The sequence below is a fragment of the Penaeus chinensis genome, chromosome 8 (assembly GCF_019202785.1).
Source record: "Penaeus chinensis breed Huanghai No. 1 chromosome 8, ASM1920278v2, whole genome shotgun sequence".
NCBI classification, from domain to species: Eukaryota; Metazoa; Arthropoda; class Malacostraca; order Decapoda; family Penaeidae; genus Penaeus; species Penaeus chinensis.
This window is the reverse complement of record NC_061826.1, coordinates 40789950-40807449: the sequence shown is the minus strand read 5'-3', so window position 1 is coordinate 40807449 and position 17500 is coordinate 40789950. Positions and strand designations below refer to the sequence as shown.

The window sequence follows — 17500 nt, the reverse complement described above, 5'->3', positions numbered from 1 at the left end:
TCAATCTATATAAAATTGTAGGTAAAATGTGTATATTTATATGAATTAAGGAACATTACGTTATCAACATGTTTATATATTTCATATCTCGGTATCACTTGTTGAGCTCCTTCTGCTGGATGTGAACGAAGAAGCGCAACAGTTGACATACATTTCTAAATAATTTCTGCTTATGAATATAATTTAGTACCGCCAAAATTCGGTCAACTTAATAGAATAATGTTGAGATGATTAAATTATTCCATGAGTTTCTCTTCTGAGTGTAAATAAAGTAATGAAATACGCCATGCATAATATTACCGCAAATTTTATTAAGAAATGTTTGTTTACAAATTGCTTCCGGTGGCCGTCTTGGATCACTCAGTTCTTCGGAAGTTTATGAAAAAAATCGGGGATTGCGCTGTTTTTACCCCAAAATATTATCCTTTCTTTGTAATTTGTGCCTCGAATGATAAAAAGGAGAATCCACTGGACACAAAAGGTGCTAGACATTCAGATAAGGCTGTGAACGTTTGACAGGTGAACTCTTTGAGACTTTTGAACGTAAGTGTGAGGAAAAGTTTCGTTATATGAGATATTTAATTCGCCTCTTTATTGTATATTTGACCTTTATCAAATCATTTGATTTAATTGTGTTTTATAAATCGTGGGCTGTATGTGGGAGGAAATTGGTTTTAGAGCAGTCAGAAGAGACGAGAGAGATATTTATGTAAGAGATATGACACAGGGGATTAAAGTTCTGAAAATGAGGAAAGTGAACATTTTGTATAAATATTGGTGTTATCTTGATCCCAGATTGAAAGGACTTTTTTCAGTGATGATGATTCTAGAGCACTGTCAATAGATTTTGATTAAAGTTAATCCATTGCACAAAATTGCCTTCATTATTAATCTGGTTCCTTACCATAGTCAGCCACACCTAACAGGTGAACCTTATATCCCTAGTGAGAGAGTATGCAAGGATAAGGGAGGTTTTGGAACATATGTATTCAGTTTTTTCATGTGTGATAAATCTTAATAACAAATTGTCGTTATGTGAGTGTATTTATTTGCATATGAGAAATATCAGCTGCATTGATGCAAGTGCGACATTATTTACCAATATTTATTGATTAGGAGAAGTACCTTCAGTCTAGTAATAGTGATATTGGTACTGATAGACTGCTTAGGATGTGCAGTGTCCATTTATACAGGTACTTCTGTGGTGTTTTTAGTTAATAATGACTAACACATGTTATGATAATGGCCCCAATAACTGGGGTAGGCATGAAATATGCAAGGTAAATTGAACAGTAAGCATAAGACAACAAGCATCGATAAATTACATTAATATCATACAAATTGGTAGTTTTATGAATCATACATGAGGCTCTTCAAACCTAACTGTCTTTATCATATAGGTTATAAGGTATATGATAGTTAGTAATTAGATTGGAGCAATGTCATGCCATGCTACCTTTGCCAAATAAAATCTAGTTGCAATGGGTCCTTACTTAATAAAATGTTAGGGTTTTACATTATCTGTTTTCCTAAAACACGCATGATAGAGTGTTTTATTGGCTTTTGCTGTTGTACCGGCAAGCATCGACACTCTTATGATTGTTTGATTCAGTGCCACTTGAATAGATGATGTGACTAAGCTGGTTAGTTTGAATTGCTATAGATAATAGGAATTTAATCAGAACGATAATAAATGTTTCGGGCAATATAGCACACATAACAGGATTTATAGTAGTAACAGCTGATTGTTGTTTTGAGAAGTCTTCATAACCTATAGCTTTTACTGTTTCTAGTTTTTGATTTTCTATTCTATGTGTGAAAGAATAATATAATGTCACATTTTTTCTTAGTTTGGTGTGAGTTTCTGTGGAACAAAAGATGAAATTGAAAAAAGAAAAATCACCAAAACAAGAAAACAAATATTAAAAAAAAAAAAATGTGCTGAGGGTCAATGTATTTAGTTAATTTTTCTGATGGCAAAATTAGATTTCCAAAAGCTTCAGCAGAAAATAAATTATACTCAAAGTGAATGTAGAAATAATTCCAAGAAAAATGTAATAGAAAATTTTTGTCATTAAGCATCTTTCTCCCATTTTTCTTTTGTTTTACCTAGATATCTAAATATCCCTCCGAAAAACAACTCGCATGGGGAGATAGATTTATGAAATATCAATAAGAATGCTGAAGTCTTACAGACATCCTTCATTTTTATATGTTATGTATATACTAATACTATACAAATCTGAGGAACATTTTTTTTTTTTTTTTCCATATAAAACTTTCCAAAGTAGAAAGAGACTTGAACCATTGTGTGAAATTTTATTGGCATTCCAGGGGTACAGCCAGATTTTAATCTTGGTAAAATATTCAGAATACCTTCACATAACCAATCACAATGATAGTAGTATCCATGGATTCCTCATACTCTCTACTACCCATATATATATATAAATTATGCAGTGGAATTGGTCAATATGTGTGTGTAACCCCTGCAAACCACCATGGGGGGCTGGTACCACCAGGTATATACAGCAGGATGGAGCATAAGACAGACTCGCATTGGGCACTTCCGCATGTCTGCTCGATCCTGCTGCAAATACATGGAAGATTCTTCATCTTTCATTGCAGGTTTTGGGGGTGGCATGAGGGCCTCCCAATGGCAGAGCCCCCTGCGTTTGTCTATATATTGACTAATTCTCATTATATCACTAATATTTTACCCTGCTATTGGGGCCAAGATTGTGGGGGTTTGGAGGGGTTGAGAGGTGTTCTGCAACACGTATGGGTAGTAGAGGGTGAGAAGAATCCATCCATCCCATTGTGATTGATCATGTGAAGGTATTCTAAACAATTACCAGTTTGAGCATCCAGAAAGAGGATAGAAGTTATTTATTTACTCTGATTGCCAAAAAGAGATAAAGAAAGAATCTCTCAAAATCCTTCCCACAGCTCTCTTTAGGCATCCACATAAACTCTGTCCCTCCAAAATATACAGAAAATCGATATACACATAGTGAAAAATAAAGAAAAACCCTTAGGCAGAATGGGTTTTGCAGTAGTATTATCTAATTTCTCCAATCTAGCAAGCTAAGAAACTATTGATAGAATGTTGTTTGTTTGTTTTTCCCTTGTTTTGTTATGTAATTTTCTTTCATGGCACTGTAAGTTACCATGGTTGATTCTGTAAGCGTACAGTTATTCAACACCAGTCCTTCTGCCAACCTTCTCCTCCCCCCAATATTTAACAGTCCCATTAATGTCCTTGATATTCTTGGCAAAGTGTATGAATTTCTGTGCATTTTTTCTTTTTTCCATACAATTTTCTTTTAATTGTAGCTTTTCCTGTATTATTAATCATAGTAGCTATAATAAATAGTTGAGTTAACAGGGTCCTGGCATGACAGTGTTAGATTGAATAGCTTTAGTGTAAATGTGTGTTTGATACATCTCTCTGGATAAGTGAATATCTTTGTATTTCAGGTGTCATGCTCCAAAAAATCTTTAAGTATTTTGTGCTGCCATTGTCAGACTTGGTTTGAAGTATGCAGTAACAGTGTTATTACTTTGGAAATTCCTAACTCTTTTTTTTCAATAACAAGTTTATTCAGTTGATGTTACTATTTTTGCAATATTAATTGTCTAAGTAGGAATAAGTAAAACAAGCCTGAAACATTCGAGCAAAACCTTCCCTATAAATCAGTACAAGGATATTTACTCTGTATGACAAATGTATAGTGGATGGCAAAACTTAATCCCAGAATATCAAGGCAGCTAAAACATATTATGATCAGATCAACTATTTTTTTTTTTCCAGAGTGTGGGTATACTGAGTGGAGCTATGGCCATCTCGAGAAAAAAGCCAACATAGTATTATAAAGCCAGAAGGTTACAGATCACTGGAAAAGAGAGAAGCTTTTCGTATCCTGCAAAACACAGGCAGCTCTGTGAGTGTTCAGAGCGACAGAAATCCACGTAGATTTAGTGGGAAGACATCACCCTAAAGATGAGCGCTCAACTCCTTCATCCCGGTGTTGAAGCTTCGAAGATGCTGGAGGCAGCTTTGCAGCAAATGGATGGAATTATAGCAGGTGAGAGCAATATAATTATTGAAAATCTCTATTTATCTGTCTGTCTATATCTATGAATCTATATACTTATCTGTCTTTCTAACTGCCAATCTTTCTATTTATTTGTATATATCTATCTTGTTATCTATTCATATATTTGTATGTCTGTATGTATATATATTGGTATGTATGTGTTTATATATATCTTTATTTATTTATTTTTTTTTTTATCTATACTGTATGTATATATGGTTATGTATGTATATGTCTGAGTATCTGTATGTGTCCACAAATTGTTGAAAAAAAATAATTGCCTTTTCTTCTTTTTTTGTGTGTGTGTATGTGTGTGTGTGAGTCTGTGTGTGTGTTTTTCAAAACAAACTTCCCAAGTACATCATAAGGTGACAACAAAGTTGTTTACTTTTTTTTCACTAAAGTGTAAATGAACATGTAAAATGGTTTCAGTCAATGGTTGTGTTAGGTCAGGAGAATGAGGGCCATGAATTGGATATTTTTGGTGACTTCTACTTAAATGGGAATTATATAAATTTTATTAGTTGATTGAATGAGTTACAACACACCTGGCCCTGATCCTTATAAAGAGGTCATGTATCAACATACTGAAAGAAAAAAAGGGTTGATAAGTGTGACCTTGAGTACACAAGTTTATTGATAAACGACAGAAACAAGTGAAGATAAAAGGGAATGTTGAGAAAAACAAACTTGGAGATAAAACGATGAACAAGATAAAAATATGTGTAGGCCAGTAAATTTTTTTGTTTCCTTTTCAATCTTTTTCTTTAATTTTCACTTCTGATGTGTTAATTACCCACCAGATTTAAGCAGTGACACAGCTCTGTCACGAGTGATTCAGCAAATGATAGAGTGATAAAGCATTACACTGTAAAACTGCAAATCACAGTATCAGTATGACTCGCATATATACTCATCACTTTGTCCACACGTATAAGCAGAAAAAATAGTTTTACATTTCCTTTTGAAACTATAATGCATAGTGGTTAAAATAAATTGATGAAGACTCTTTTTTATTTTTTTCTTGTTAAGCAGTAGTGTACTTCAAGTAGAAATGCAGTCATACTGATTTAGGAAAATTTGCAAAATAGAAATGTCAGTCAAAGTATGAAAAAAATATGTCTATGGACATTGAATTTTCATTCACTGTGGCATGTGTCTCTAGGCTGTTATCTTAATTGGTTACCCAGGGACGTCACAAACACATAGAATTGCAATGAAAGCCGTCAGTGATTATGGTATGTTGAATTCCAGTGTTAACCTGTGCCAGATAGTTTATCTTGTTTTTTTTTTATTGAGTTTAGTATTACATTAGCCAGATGGTCAGTTTTGTTATTACTTTTTGCTAGATGATCAGTTTTATTCATTGGATTTTATTGTAAATCCAGGCACAAGATTTATTTTATATGATAATTGTTGGTATGTAAGGTTAGCCTGTGTGTCAGAAGAATTGGGGAACGAAATGGCTCCACGGTTATTTCCGAGGCCTTATGTTGCTATATGATCTATTATCTATTATTATACAGATATATTAGTAGTTTGTTAAGGACATTTCACTTGTGGTAATTGACAAAGTAGGAGAGTTTGAAAAAAAATCATGTTGAATTCTCAGTTATGGAAATTTTTACATGTTTGTAATCATACTCGTTTTCTACAGGCTGCCAGGTGGATTCTGCCAGGTATGATGGAATGTGATAAGATGTTGTGTATACTTTATATATATATATATATATATATATATATATATATATATATATATATAAATATATATATATATAAATATATATATATATATATATATATATATATATATATATATATATATATATATATATATATATATATATATGCACCTTTTACCAGTCAACAAAATTTGATATTTGATATTTCCTTTTTTTGTGAAATTATTTATTTGTAAGGGTTTCCTGCAAGTTTTGTAGTAAATAGGCCGAGCGGAAAGAAAAATGTTGAGGTTCCAATAAGTCACTGGCACAGCAAAAAGAAAATAAGGGAAAAAAAATGAAAATGGAAGATTAAAAAACCAACCATACTTATTTTTACAATTTTAAAGGAACCTCATTATTTTCTTCCCCAGGCTCTATGCATGTCTCCATGGACACTGGTTTGTTACTCGCATAGAATGCTGTTTTGTTTTGTGTTTCTTTTATTGCAGATCACTTTATGTCAATTTATACATTCTGCACTTATTAACCCAATGCCGATGGGCATGACATGTACGTACATGCTATGCCCACTGTGAGTTACTTGTTTGATTGTTTTTACACATAGATGGCTACACCTGTCACCAATGAGCCAGTTACGAGTACTGCCTGTCTCGTCCGTTTACCCTTTTCTTTGATTTGTGAAAATATTTTATGTTCTCTTATTTTGCTGTTACTAATGTTTAAAACAGTATAATAATTATAATGCTTATAATGAAAATAATACCATCGATATTCATAGCACTAGTAAAAAATATGTTTTTCCCGCCAATTCAAATCACATAAGGTCGCAAGGGCTACTAATGGACTCCTTTGTGGCTAAGCACTAGCATAGCCATCTATGTGCAGAGACATTTCACAAAAAATATAGAAAATGAACACAGCATTTTTCCCATTTTTTATTCATCTTCCCCGGCGGTATTGGGTTAAAAAAAAAGTTAGTTTAATAAATTCTTTAATACATGAACAGGCATAACATTGATGCATAACAAGAACTAATTTTGACTTTGCAATGATCTCACAGACTGTTTGCTCTTTTATTGATTCAGTTATATGATAAATTATTATTATTCTGTTATCTCCAACAGGAACTCAGTTAGAGCTAGCAAGTCTCCCAGACCGGAGTGTCTCTCCAGTCGCCACGATATCAGAGTTAGCGGATAAGCTGCGGCTCGCACTGCAAAGCTCGCAGGTATGGTGTGCGTTGTGGTATTGTATATTTTTCAGGGAATTAATAGAGCAATTTGAAAATGAGTGAGTTTTATTAGTTGATTGTGCAAGACAACAAGTAATAGTATAAAGGTAAATATTTTGTGTTCTATTTCACAAAGATTTCAGTTTCTGTGTGTAGAGGATATACTCAGATTTGGCCTATCTTTGGGTACTTTTTTTTGTGTGAATGTGAATACACTTCTTACAGGCATGATTTTTTTTTTTTTTTTTTAATTAGTTTTATTAGTTATTAATGTTTTTTCTTTGCTATTATTATGGTTGATATTTCTTTGGCTGCAGTAGTATTTGAAGATATATAATTTTAGAAAAGATATGGTGATTGAATTCCACATCGCAGGATATATAATTGAATGTTCAATATTTCAGTTTCATCCGTATTATATATTTCTGAAGTATCAGTTACTTACCTTGTATTGGAGAGTTATTCATTCTCTCTCATAACATTTCTGCTTTGCCATAGTGATTTTGCTCAATAATTATCTTCACCATCTAACAGTGATGTTTTATTTGTATTTTGGGTAATTTCTTCACAAACTATGAAGCTTTCAGGAAAGCAGTTGCTCATTAGTATGCTTCTTATTACTTGCTTTCATATATTGTCTCTTTTAAATATGTCCAAACTAGTTATCTTTACAGAGTTATTCTGAAACTAGATTTAATGAAATGTTTCACGGAAATGAATGGTCATATTTGATGTGATGTGGAATAGTGCTTTCAGTTATAACTACTCAACTGCATCCCTTTCTTGTGAAATGCACTCATTTGTAGTAACTCTTTGGTGTAATGTTTCTTTTATGAATGATTCAATATCACATTATTTTCAGCAGCAAGAGTACTGCTCAATTTTTATTTATATAAACATACACAGCAATGATGATTATAATGATAAAACAAAGAGTAGACATTTCATTCATTCATGAAGTCATCCTTTTGTTATATTAAATCTTAGCTAGAGTGGTTTCTGATCCATACACTAATGTGTTCAGCCACTGAACAGTCTGTCATTGTCTTGCTCTCTTCCCCTACTGCATCCTCCTCACCTGCTTTCTTCCTTACCTCCACCCTGTCACTCTTTCTGCTACATATGCTGTAGATATTCTTACTGACTAGCATTTGCCTGTTTATTTGCCTGTCTACAAAATGTATTGTCCTAAGGATTTACTTTGTATGTGCTCTATATCAGTGAATCACTCCATTGTTCTCTCACTTCAGTACAGACACTCACCTTTTCACTTGCATTAACATCACCTTCCAACACAGAATCACACATTTGCACTTGCACCAACACACACACACATACAGTCATACACTAAGACACTCTTAATATACTCATGCACACAGACACATGCTTGTATGCAGGGTTGAAAGAAGTCTGATGATCACTGGGGGACATTGGTCTAAAAGAAGGAAATCAGTGTTGAGGTGGTGAAGAAACAGTTTATTAGGAAAGAACTTAAAGAAAAAAAAAGCCACAACAGGTATGATGCGTGAATAGTTGAATAAATTAGATTGGTCACCCCTAGGCACAGATTGGGGAGACAGGAGAGAGAGAGAGTGGGATAAGTCCCAGTAATAAAGATAAGGGGAACACAAGGCAACAAAGCAAAGGAATCTATTCATCAGTCAATCCTTAAAGGAATCAGACTCACACAAGAAAACACCAACAGACTTTGTGATAAGGGAGAATTAGAAAAGTCCTTGAGAAGCAAATGATCCTCATATAGAGGATAATTTTGTTAGTAGAAGACATAAGACCATTGGAGTGAAAGAGAAGAGGCAAGTTATTGCAGAAATTTTGGTTGATATTTTTGGCAAAGGACTCGAAAGCAGGAGGCCGAGTAGGAAAGTTAGTTGCATGTTCCCTCAGAGAGAGGTGTGATTGTGGCCCTGTATCTTGCAGTAGCTCACCGGGGGACAATGGGAGAGAGGAAGGAGTACTCATAGCACAAGTGTGATCAAATGAGGTCATCGGTTTTGACTCTCACTCACCACTCTCATCACTCACTCCTCAAATCCCCACCTCATCATTTACTCACTCCCACCCCCCACTCCCTCACTCACTCACTCATCACTTCATCACCCACATCACTCAACCCCTCACTCATTTACTCATTTTCACTCCCCCTCACTCACTCAACTCACTTTACTCACTCACTCAACCCCCTCATCCCCTCACTCACTCCTCATCATCTCACTACTCCCCACTAAACACTCACTTCACTCACCACCCCCAAATCACTCACTCCCCAATCCCATCCTTTCACCAATATCCTAAATAAACCCCCCAAAAAAACTAATATTAAAAAGTTTTGGGAATAGTAAGAAAAGGAAAGGGGGAAAAAAAAATGGAAAAAGAAAAGGAAAAAGAAAGGGAAAGAGGGGAAAAAGGGGAGCGAGAGGGGGGAGAAAAGGGGCCCAGAAAAAAAAAGAGAGGGGGAAAAAAAGGGGGGGATAAAAAGAAGGGGGGGAGGGGGGAAGGAAGGGGAAGGGGGAGGGGGGGGAAAGGGGATGGGGGAGGGGGAAAAGGGGGGGGGGAGAGGGGTAGGAGGGGGGAGGGAGGAGGGAGGGGGGGAAAGGAAAGGGGGGGGGGGAGGGAAAGGGGGGGAAAAATGAGAGTATTGGGGGGGGGAAAAGGGGGGGGGAAGGGGGGGGGGGAAGGGGGGGAGGGGGGGGGGGGGGGAGGGAGGGAGGGAGGGAGGAAGGGAGGGAAGGAAAGGGAAAGGAAAAAGGGGAAAAGGGGGGAAAGGGGGGAGGGAGGGGGGGGGGAATGAGAGTATGGGGAGGGGGGGGGGGGGTAGAAAAAGGAGGTGGGGAAAGGGGGGGAAGGAAAGGGGGAAGGGAAAAGGAGGGGGGGAGGGGGGGAAAGGGGAAGGAAAAAGGGGGGAAGGGGGGAAGGGGGGGGGGGGGGGAAGGGAAAGGGGGGAAAGGAAGGAAAGGAAAGGAAGGAAAGGGGGGAGGGAGGGGGAAAGGGGGGAAAGGGGTGGGAGGGGAGGGGGAAGGGGGGGGGGGAGGGAGGGGTAAAGGGGGGGAGGGAGGGAAAGGGAAAGGGAAAGGGGGAAGGGGGGAAAGGAAGGAAGGGGAAGGAAGGAAAGGGGGGAAGGGGAAAGGAAAGGGGGGGGGGGAGGGAGGGAATGAGAGAAAGGGGAGGGGGAAAAGGGGCTCTCTTTTCTTCTCTTTTTTCTCTCTTTCTTCTTTCTCTCTTTCTCTCTTCTCCCTCTTCTTCTCTCCTCTTCTCTCTTTATCTCTCTTTACTCTTCTCCTTCTTTTCCCTCTCTTCTCTTTCCCCTCTTCCCTTCCCTTCCCCCACTTCTCTCTTTCTCCTCTCTCTCTCCTCTCTTCTCCCTCCTCTCTTCTCTTTCTCTCTCTCTCCCCTCTCTCTCACTCTTCTCTCTCTCCATTCTCTTCTCTCTCCCCTTCTCTCTCTCATTCCCCTCTCCCCCTCTCTCTTCTCTCCTCTCCTCTCTCTTCCCTCCTTCCCCCCTTTCTTTTTTCGTTGGGGCAAGTATGCGGGTCAAAAGAGAGGAGCTGTGCTTCTTTCCTCGTGGGTTTTTACCGCGGCCCCACTCACATTTCCCTTTGGGTTCACCAGCTGAAAAATTCGCACGGTGGGCCCCCCGCGGGTTTTGTCCCCGGGCTTTAGAAGGATCTCCCGGGGGGTAGGGGGGCTTTGGGCGTTTTTTAAGTTGTATTGGGCGGGGATTGGAGGGAGTGTGGGGTGTGAGGGAAATTGGATTATGTTTTGGGCTGTGGGTTTGGGGTTTTAGGGGTAGGGCAATTTTTCAGGGGCTGGGTCAGCTGTGTAAAGGGGAGTATAAGCAATTTTAACGCCCAGGGGCAATATGGGGGATGTTTGGATTGTGAAGGGGCAAAAGGGCGGCTGTTGGGGGCATTTTGAGGTTTAAAGGGCAGGGGAAACATAACCAGACCGTGGAAAGGGGCCCAAAAGGTTTTTGAAAAAGGGGGGAGTCCCGGGGGAAACCCAGGGAAAAAAAGGCAAAATTTGGTCCGGGGGAAAAAGTGTGCCATTAATTTTTTGGGTTTTTTCCCCTTTTACAGAATAAAAGTTTTTTGGGGTTTTTTAGTTTGGTTTTTGGATTAGGTTAATTGGAAAACGTGTTTGGGGTGTGGGTTTTTTTCTGCTTTTCAAGGGTCGGGATTTTTTTTTTTTGCCCCCTTTGACGGGCCAATCTTTGCTGGGGAACCCTGAAACTTCGTTTTATAGATTCCGTAAAAAAAGTAGAAATTTTTTGCCTTCCGGGAAATTAATTTTAACAATTTTATCCCCGTGATTCTGGGAAATTTTTTTTTTAAATCTATCCCTGTTTTTAAAATATCACAGGGTTTGGAAAATTTGCTTTGAAAAAAAATTTTAAATCCCCCCTCCTTTTACCAAATTTTTAATTAATAACCCAATAAAAATTTGATTAAAATTTCCATTTAAAAAAAGTTTTTAAAATTTTTTAAATTTTCAGTCCTATATAATTAAGTTTCAAGATTTAATTCATAATTCTCTTCAATAAAGTTTCAAGATTTGTTTCATGATTCTTTTAAATAAAGTTTTTTAGATTTAATTTACTTTATTCAATTAAGTTTCAAGATGTAATTCTCAATTCCATTCAATAAAGTTGGTTTTTGCAAAATACCCAAAGGGTAACAATGAAATAACAAGGTTCCTCTTTTTTCCGATTTAAAAACCCCCACGCAAGGAAGGACGTCTTACTTTCCCGTGAAAACAAATTACCCCCGGGTTTTTGGAACCCCCCCCCTGGGGGTAAGCAATTTGGGATAAAAAGCCTCCCTTTGGGCACTTTCTGGCAGAGGGAACCCGCGCTCTCCCTCTCTCTTATCCCCTCTCCATCTCCCCCGGCCCCTTTTTTACGCACAGTTGTTTGTTGGGTTTTCCCCGTTATATGCCTCATTAGTCCTCCACGTGACCCTTCTTGTCTCGCTCTTCCTCGCCCCTTCCCTCTCCCCTGGGTTCTTTTTTGTTTTGATTTTTCTTCTCGTTTTCTCTTCTCGCCCTTTTTTCTTCGCTTTTCTTTCTTCCCCTTTCTCTTTTCTTTTTCTCTTCTCCCCCCTCCTCTCTCTCTCCCCTCTTTTTTTCTTTCCCCTCTTCCTTCTTCTCCTTTCCTTTCCTCGAGCCCCCCCCCCCCCCCTGTCTCTTCCCCCGTCTCCTTTCCTCCTCCTCCCCCCCACCACCTCCTCCTTTCCCCCCTCCTTCCCCCTCCTCCTTTCCCCCTCCCCTCCTCCCCCTCCCCTCCTCCACCTCCCCCTCCTCCCCCCCTCCTTTTTTTCCCCTCCCCTCCCCCCTTCCCCTTCCCCCTTTCCCCACCCCTCCCCTCCCCCCTCCCCCCCTTTTCCCCTTCCCCTTCCTTCCCCTCCCTTCTTTCCCCTTCCCTTTGCGCATCCGACGTGTCCGAGGAGAAAAAACGCGAGGAAAAAATCGACAGGACAGAAAAGGGTTTTAGGCGAGGAAAGGGCGACGCAGGGTTTTTTTTAAACGGGCGCCCCCGCTCCCCCTTTCCCCCTGCCCTTTGCTGGGGGAGGGTAGGCAGGGGTTTAAAGGGAGGGGGAAGTTAGGGGGAAAGGGTAGGGGCAGTGGGAAGGGGGGGAAGGGGAAAAGGGAAAGGGGAAGGGGGCCCCCCTTTTTTGGGAGAAAGGGAAAGGGGGGTGGGGGGAGCGAGGTGAGATTTGTAAGATTGTTGAAAAAGAAAGTTAAAGTAATTGATATGTATGTGTTTACGAGTTATTTTGTTTGCTCCCCCTTTTTATGTTGGTATTTCCCGGGGCTCCAGTGCCCCCTCCCCTCTCCCTGCTTCCTCTCGTCTCTTTCGCCCCTCTCTTCCCTTTTCTCCCCTTTCCTCCCCTTCCCCTTCCCTCTCTTCCCCCTCTCTCCCCTCCTCTCCCTTCCTTCCCCCTCTCCTTCTTCTCCTTCCCCCTCTCCCCTCTTCTCTTTCCTTTTCTTCTCTTCTCCCCTTCTCTCTCTCCTCTTTCCCCTTTCTCTCTCTTCTTTTTCTCTCTCTCTTTCTCTCTCTCTCTCTTCTCTCTCTTCTCTTTTCTCTTTTTTTCCCCCCCCCCCCCTTTTTCTCCCCCTCTCTCTCTCTCTCTTCTTCTCTCTCTCTCCTCTCTCTCTCTCCCTTCTCTCTCTCTATTTCTCTCCTCTTCCCCTCTCCCTCTTTCTCTCCCCTTTCTCTCCCCCTTTCTCCTCTTTCTCTTCTCTCTCTTTCTCTTTTTTTCTTCTCTCTCCTTCTCTCTCTTTTTCTCTCTTTCATCTCTCTTCATTTCCCTCCCCCCTTCTCCCCCTACTGTCTGTTTTTCTATTTATCTATCCCTTTTGTCTTGTCCCTTTATCTATCCAATTTTGTCTCTGGGCCATTTATTATCCATTTTGTTTTTCTATTTATTATCCATTTTTTGTTTGTCTATTTATTATCCATTTTTGGGCTCAGTCTATCAATATCCCCTCTCTAAATCTCTTTCCAACTCTTTTTTTTACTTTGCTATTTTATCATCATTTATTTGTATCTTTTCTCAAAAGATTCACCCGACGAAAGGCCCCCAAAAAACCCCCCCCCCCCCCCCCCTCGGGCCAAAATTTGGCTTTTCTTCAGAAGTCCAATTTTTGCTTGTCATTAAAAGCGCCAAGACGGCCCGCGCCACATTATAGGGCAGGATTAATCATGTAATCCCGAGGCGGTCGTTTTTTAAAAGGCTTTTTTCCCGAGAGTGTTGACAATTGTTTTGAGTGGGTTGGGGGGGGGGGGGAGGGAGGGAGGGGAAGGGAAAGGGGGGGGGAAGGGGGGGGGGGGAGGGAGGGAAGGAAGGGGGGGAAGGGGGGGGAAGGAGGGGTTGTGGGGAGGAGGGTGGGGGGGGGAGGGGGGGGGGAGGGAGGGGGAAGGGGGGAGGGGGGAGGGGGGAGGGGGGGAGTGGGGGAGGGGGGGAGGTGAGATGAATTTTGTTTGGGGGGCGTAAAGGCCCCATATGTGGGAGAGTTGTAATTTTGTTTCCCAAGGGGAAAAGGCCCAAATTAGACCCTGCCGAATCTGGGCGGACCCCCCGTTGTTTTATACCCCCCCCCTTTTCTCTTCTTCTTTTCTCTCTTTCCCTCCCCTCTTTTCTCCCCTCTCCCCTTCCCCTTTATCTCTCTCTTCTCTTTCTCTTTCTCTCTCTCTTCCCCCTCTCTCCTCTCTCTCTTTTCTTCTCTCTCCCCCTCTCTTCTGTCTCTTCTCTCTCTCTAATTTTTCCCCTCTCTCTTCTCCCCCTCTCTCTCTCTCTTCTTTCTCTCTCTCTCTCCCGCTCTTCCCTTCTCCTCCCCTTCTCTCTTCTCTGCTCTCTCTGTTTTTCCCCCCTTTTCTTCTTTCTCTCTCTTCTCCCCTCTTCTCTCTTCTCCCCTCCCCTGTTTTTCTCTCTCTCTTCTCTCTCTCTCTCTCTTCCCCTTCTCTCCCCTTTTCTCTCCTCCCCCTTTTCTCTCTCTCTGTTTTTTTCCTCTCTCTTTCTTTCCCCTTTCCCCTCTCTCTCCTCTCTTGTTTTCTCTCTCTTTTCCCTCTCTTTCCCCTTCTCTCTTTTCCCCCTCTCTCTCTCCCCTCTTCTCTCTCGTCTCTGTCTCCTTTTGTTTTTTTTCTCTTCTCTCTCTCTTTTTCTCTCTTCCTCTTCTCTCTTCTCCCCTCCCCTTCTTCCCCTCCCCCTCTTTTTCTCTCTCTCTCTCTCTCCCAGCCCCGTAAGGGAATAAAAAATTCTCGTCATTTTACATATAATTGTTTATTTATTGATATATTTATTTTTTGTTCCCCTTTTGGAGGCCTTTAAATGCTGCTGTTTCCCCTTATTTTAATTATTTTTGCCCTTTTCTATTCCCTTTCCTTTTTTGTTCGTTTCCCCTCCCTGTCTTTTTTTCCCGTCCTTTTTCCCCACCCCAAAATTCTCTCTCTCTCCTTGTTTCTCTCTCTCTCTTTCCCTCCTCATCTCCCTCTCCATCTCCCAAACTTCATCCCATCTCCCCCTCCGTAAACCCCCCCATCTCCCCTTTATTACCTTTTTTTTACCTTATTCTTTTAACCCTTTTTGACCAGTTGGCCCCCAGTGTGAAAAAAGGTTAATTATCTACCCGTCACGTAGGGTTTGGGAAGGGGGCGAGGGGAAGGGTAGGGGGAAAAAAGGGGGAAGGGGGGGAGAAAGGGAGGGAGGGGGGAAGGGGGAAAAGGGAAAGGGGAAAGGGGGAAAAGGGGGGGTAGGGGGGAAGGGGGGGGGAAAAGGGGGAAAAGGGAAAAGGAAAGGGGGGAAAGGGGGAAAGGGGGGGGGGAAGAGGGGGGGAAAGGGAAAAAGGAGGGGGGTAGGGGGTGGAAAAGGGGAAGGGGGATTTGGAAAAGGGGGGGTGGGGGAAAAGAGAGGAAGGGGAAGGGCAAGGAGAAGGGGGGAGTAGGGGGGGGAAAAGGAGAAGGGGTGGGAGAAAGAGGGGGGGGAAGAGGGAAAAGGGAGGAAAGGAATTTTTGGGGGAAAAAGGAAGGGGAGAGAGAGAGAGGAGGAGAGTAAAAGAATAGAGGGGGAAAAAAAGGGGAAAAAGGGGGGGAAAGGGGGGAGAGAGAGGAGGGAAGAGGAGGGGAAAAGGGGTTTTAAAAAGAAAGAAGGGGAGGGGAAAAGGGGGGTTTGGGGGATAGGGGGAAAAAGGGGGAGACGCAAGCCCCGTAACATGGGGGAAAGGGGGAGATGTGCAAAAAGGTTGGGCGAGGAATTGTTTAACTGGGCGGAGGGGGGAAGGCGGGTTGGGAAGAAGAAAAGAGGTTTAAATGCGGGCTTTTTTTTTACTTTTTTTTTTTCCCTTTCTACCTTATTTTCCTAACTCTTTTTTCGTTTTTGTTTTTTTTCGTTTTTTTGTCTGATTTTTTTTTTTCGTGCTTTATCATTTTTCTTTTTCTTGCCTTTATTTCCTACTTCGTCTTATTTTTATACTTTTGTATAAGTTTTTTTATTGTTTCCTTTTCTTTCCCTTTTTGTCTTATTTGTCTTGTTATTATGATTTTTTCTTAAACCCCCCCCTTTTTTCTTTGCCTTTTTTATTTTTTAAAAAGGGGGAAAAGGTGGGAAAAGAAAGGGGGGGCGAAGAAAAGCTAACAGATAAAACGAGAAAAGAAGGAAAGAGAGAACGAAAATGGAAAATGAGAGTGAACACGTATTTTGAGAAGGTCACTGTGGACGCTTTTTGATAAATACTTTCACCTGAATTCGAAGAAAAACAAACAAATTGGCAGTGAATACAGACTGAACGGATTTCAATTAGGGAGGTGTGTATGCCCCCCTCATTTGGTAGAAAAGGGAGGAGGGAGGAGAGGGTGGGAGGGGAAGGGGGAGGAGGAGGGGAAGGAGGAAGGGGGAGAAGGGAAAAGGGGGAGAAGGAGAAGGGGGGAAAGGGGAAGGAGAAGGGGGAAGGAAAGGGAAGGGGAAGGAAAGGAGAAGGAAAAAGAAGAAGAAGAAGAAGAAGAAGAAAAAGAAGAAGAGAAGAAAAGAAGAAGAAGAAAAGAAGAAGAAGAAGGAAAAAGAAGAAAAAGGGGAAGGAGAAGAGGATAGGAAAAGGGAAAAAGGGGTAGGAAGAGGAAAAAGAGGATAGGAAGAGGAGAGAGAGAGGGGAAGGAGAAAGAAAGGGGAAGGAGAAGGGAAGGAGAAGGAGAAAGGGGAAGTGAAGAAGGAGGGAGGGAAAGGGGGGGAGGAAGGGGGGGGGGAAGGAAAGGGGGGGAGGGAAAGGGGGGGAGGGGGGAAGGGGGGGGGGGGGAGGGAGGAAGGGAGGGGGAAAAGGAAAGGGGGGGAGGGGAAGGGGGGGGAAAGGGGGGGAGGGGGGAAGGAAAGGGAATTAAAAGGGAAAGGGAAGGAAGGAAAAGGGAAGGAAAGGGAAGGGAAGGAAGGAAGGAGGAAGGAAGGAAAAAAAAAAAAGGAAAGGGGAAAAAGGAAGGAAGGAAGGAAGGAAAAGGGGAAAGGGGGGGAGGGAGGGGGGGAGGAGGGGGGAGGGGGGGGAAGGAAATTGTAAAGTTTTAGAGACAGAGAGGACAGAGCGAAAAATGAGAGTGATTTATCCGAACAGAAACCCAAAAGAGAAAGGAAGGGGAGAGAGAGAGAGAGAGAGGAAAAACCAAAAGCGAGCGTAGAAAAGGGGGGGTTTTGAGGAGCGGAAGGAGGGGTTATGTGGTTTAGAAAAAAAGGGGAAGGACTGATATAAAAACAAAAAGGGGGGGGGGGAAGGGAAAGGGAAGGGGGGGGGGGGAGGGGGAAAGGGGGGAAGGGGGGGAAAGGGGAAAGGAAATAATAAAAAATTTTAAATCCCCGTATTTAAGAAGCCCGTGTGTCCTTTTTCGCGGCAGGAGGAGGAGGAGGAGGAGGAGGGGAGAGGAGGAGGAGGGGGGAGGAGGAAGGAGGAGGAGGAGGGGAGGAGGGGGAGGGGGGAGGAGGAGGAGGAGGAGG

The 17500-nt window shown here is 41.6% G+C and overlaps 1 long non-coding RNA gene across 1 annotated transcript; it reads left to right on the top strand.

Annotated features, from left to right (window-relative positions):
• Nucleotides 1-340: 340 nt before the first annotated feature.
• Nucleotides 341-7018, top strand: LOC125028272. Its single transcript, XR_007115102.1, has 3 exons — nucleotides 341-543; nucleotides 3815-4088; nucleotides 6910-7018. It is a non-coding gene; the product is annotated as an uncharacterized LOC125028272 (long non-coding RNA).
• Nucleotides 7019-17500: the final 10482 nt, after the last annotated feature.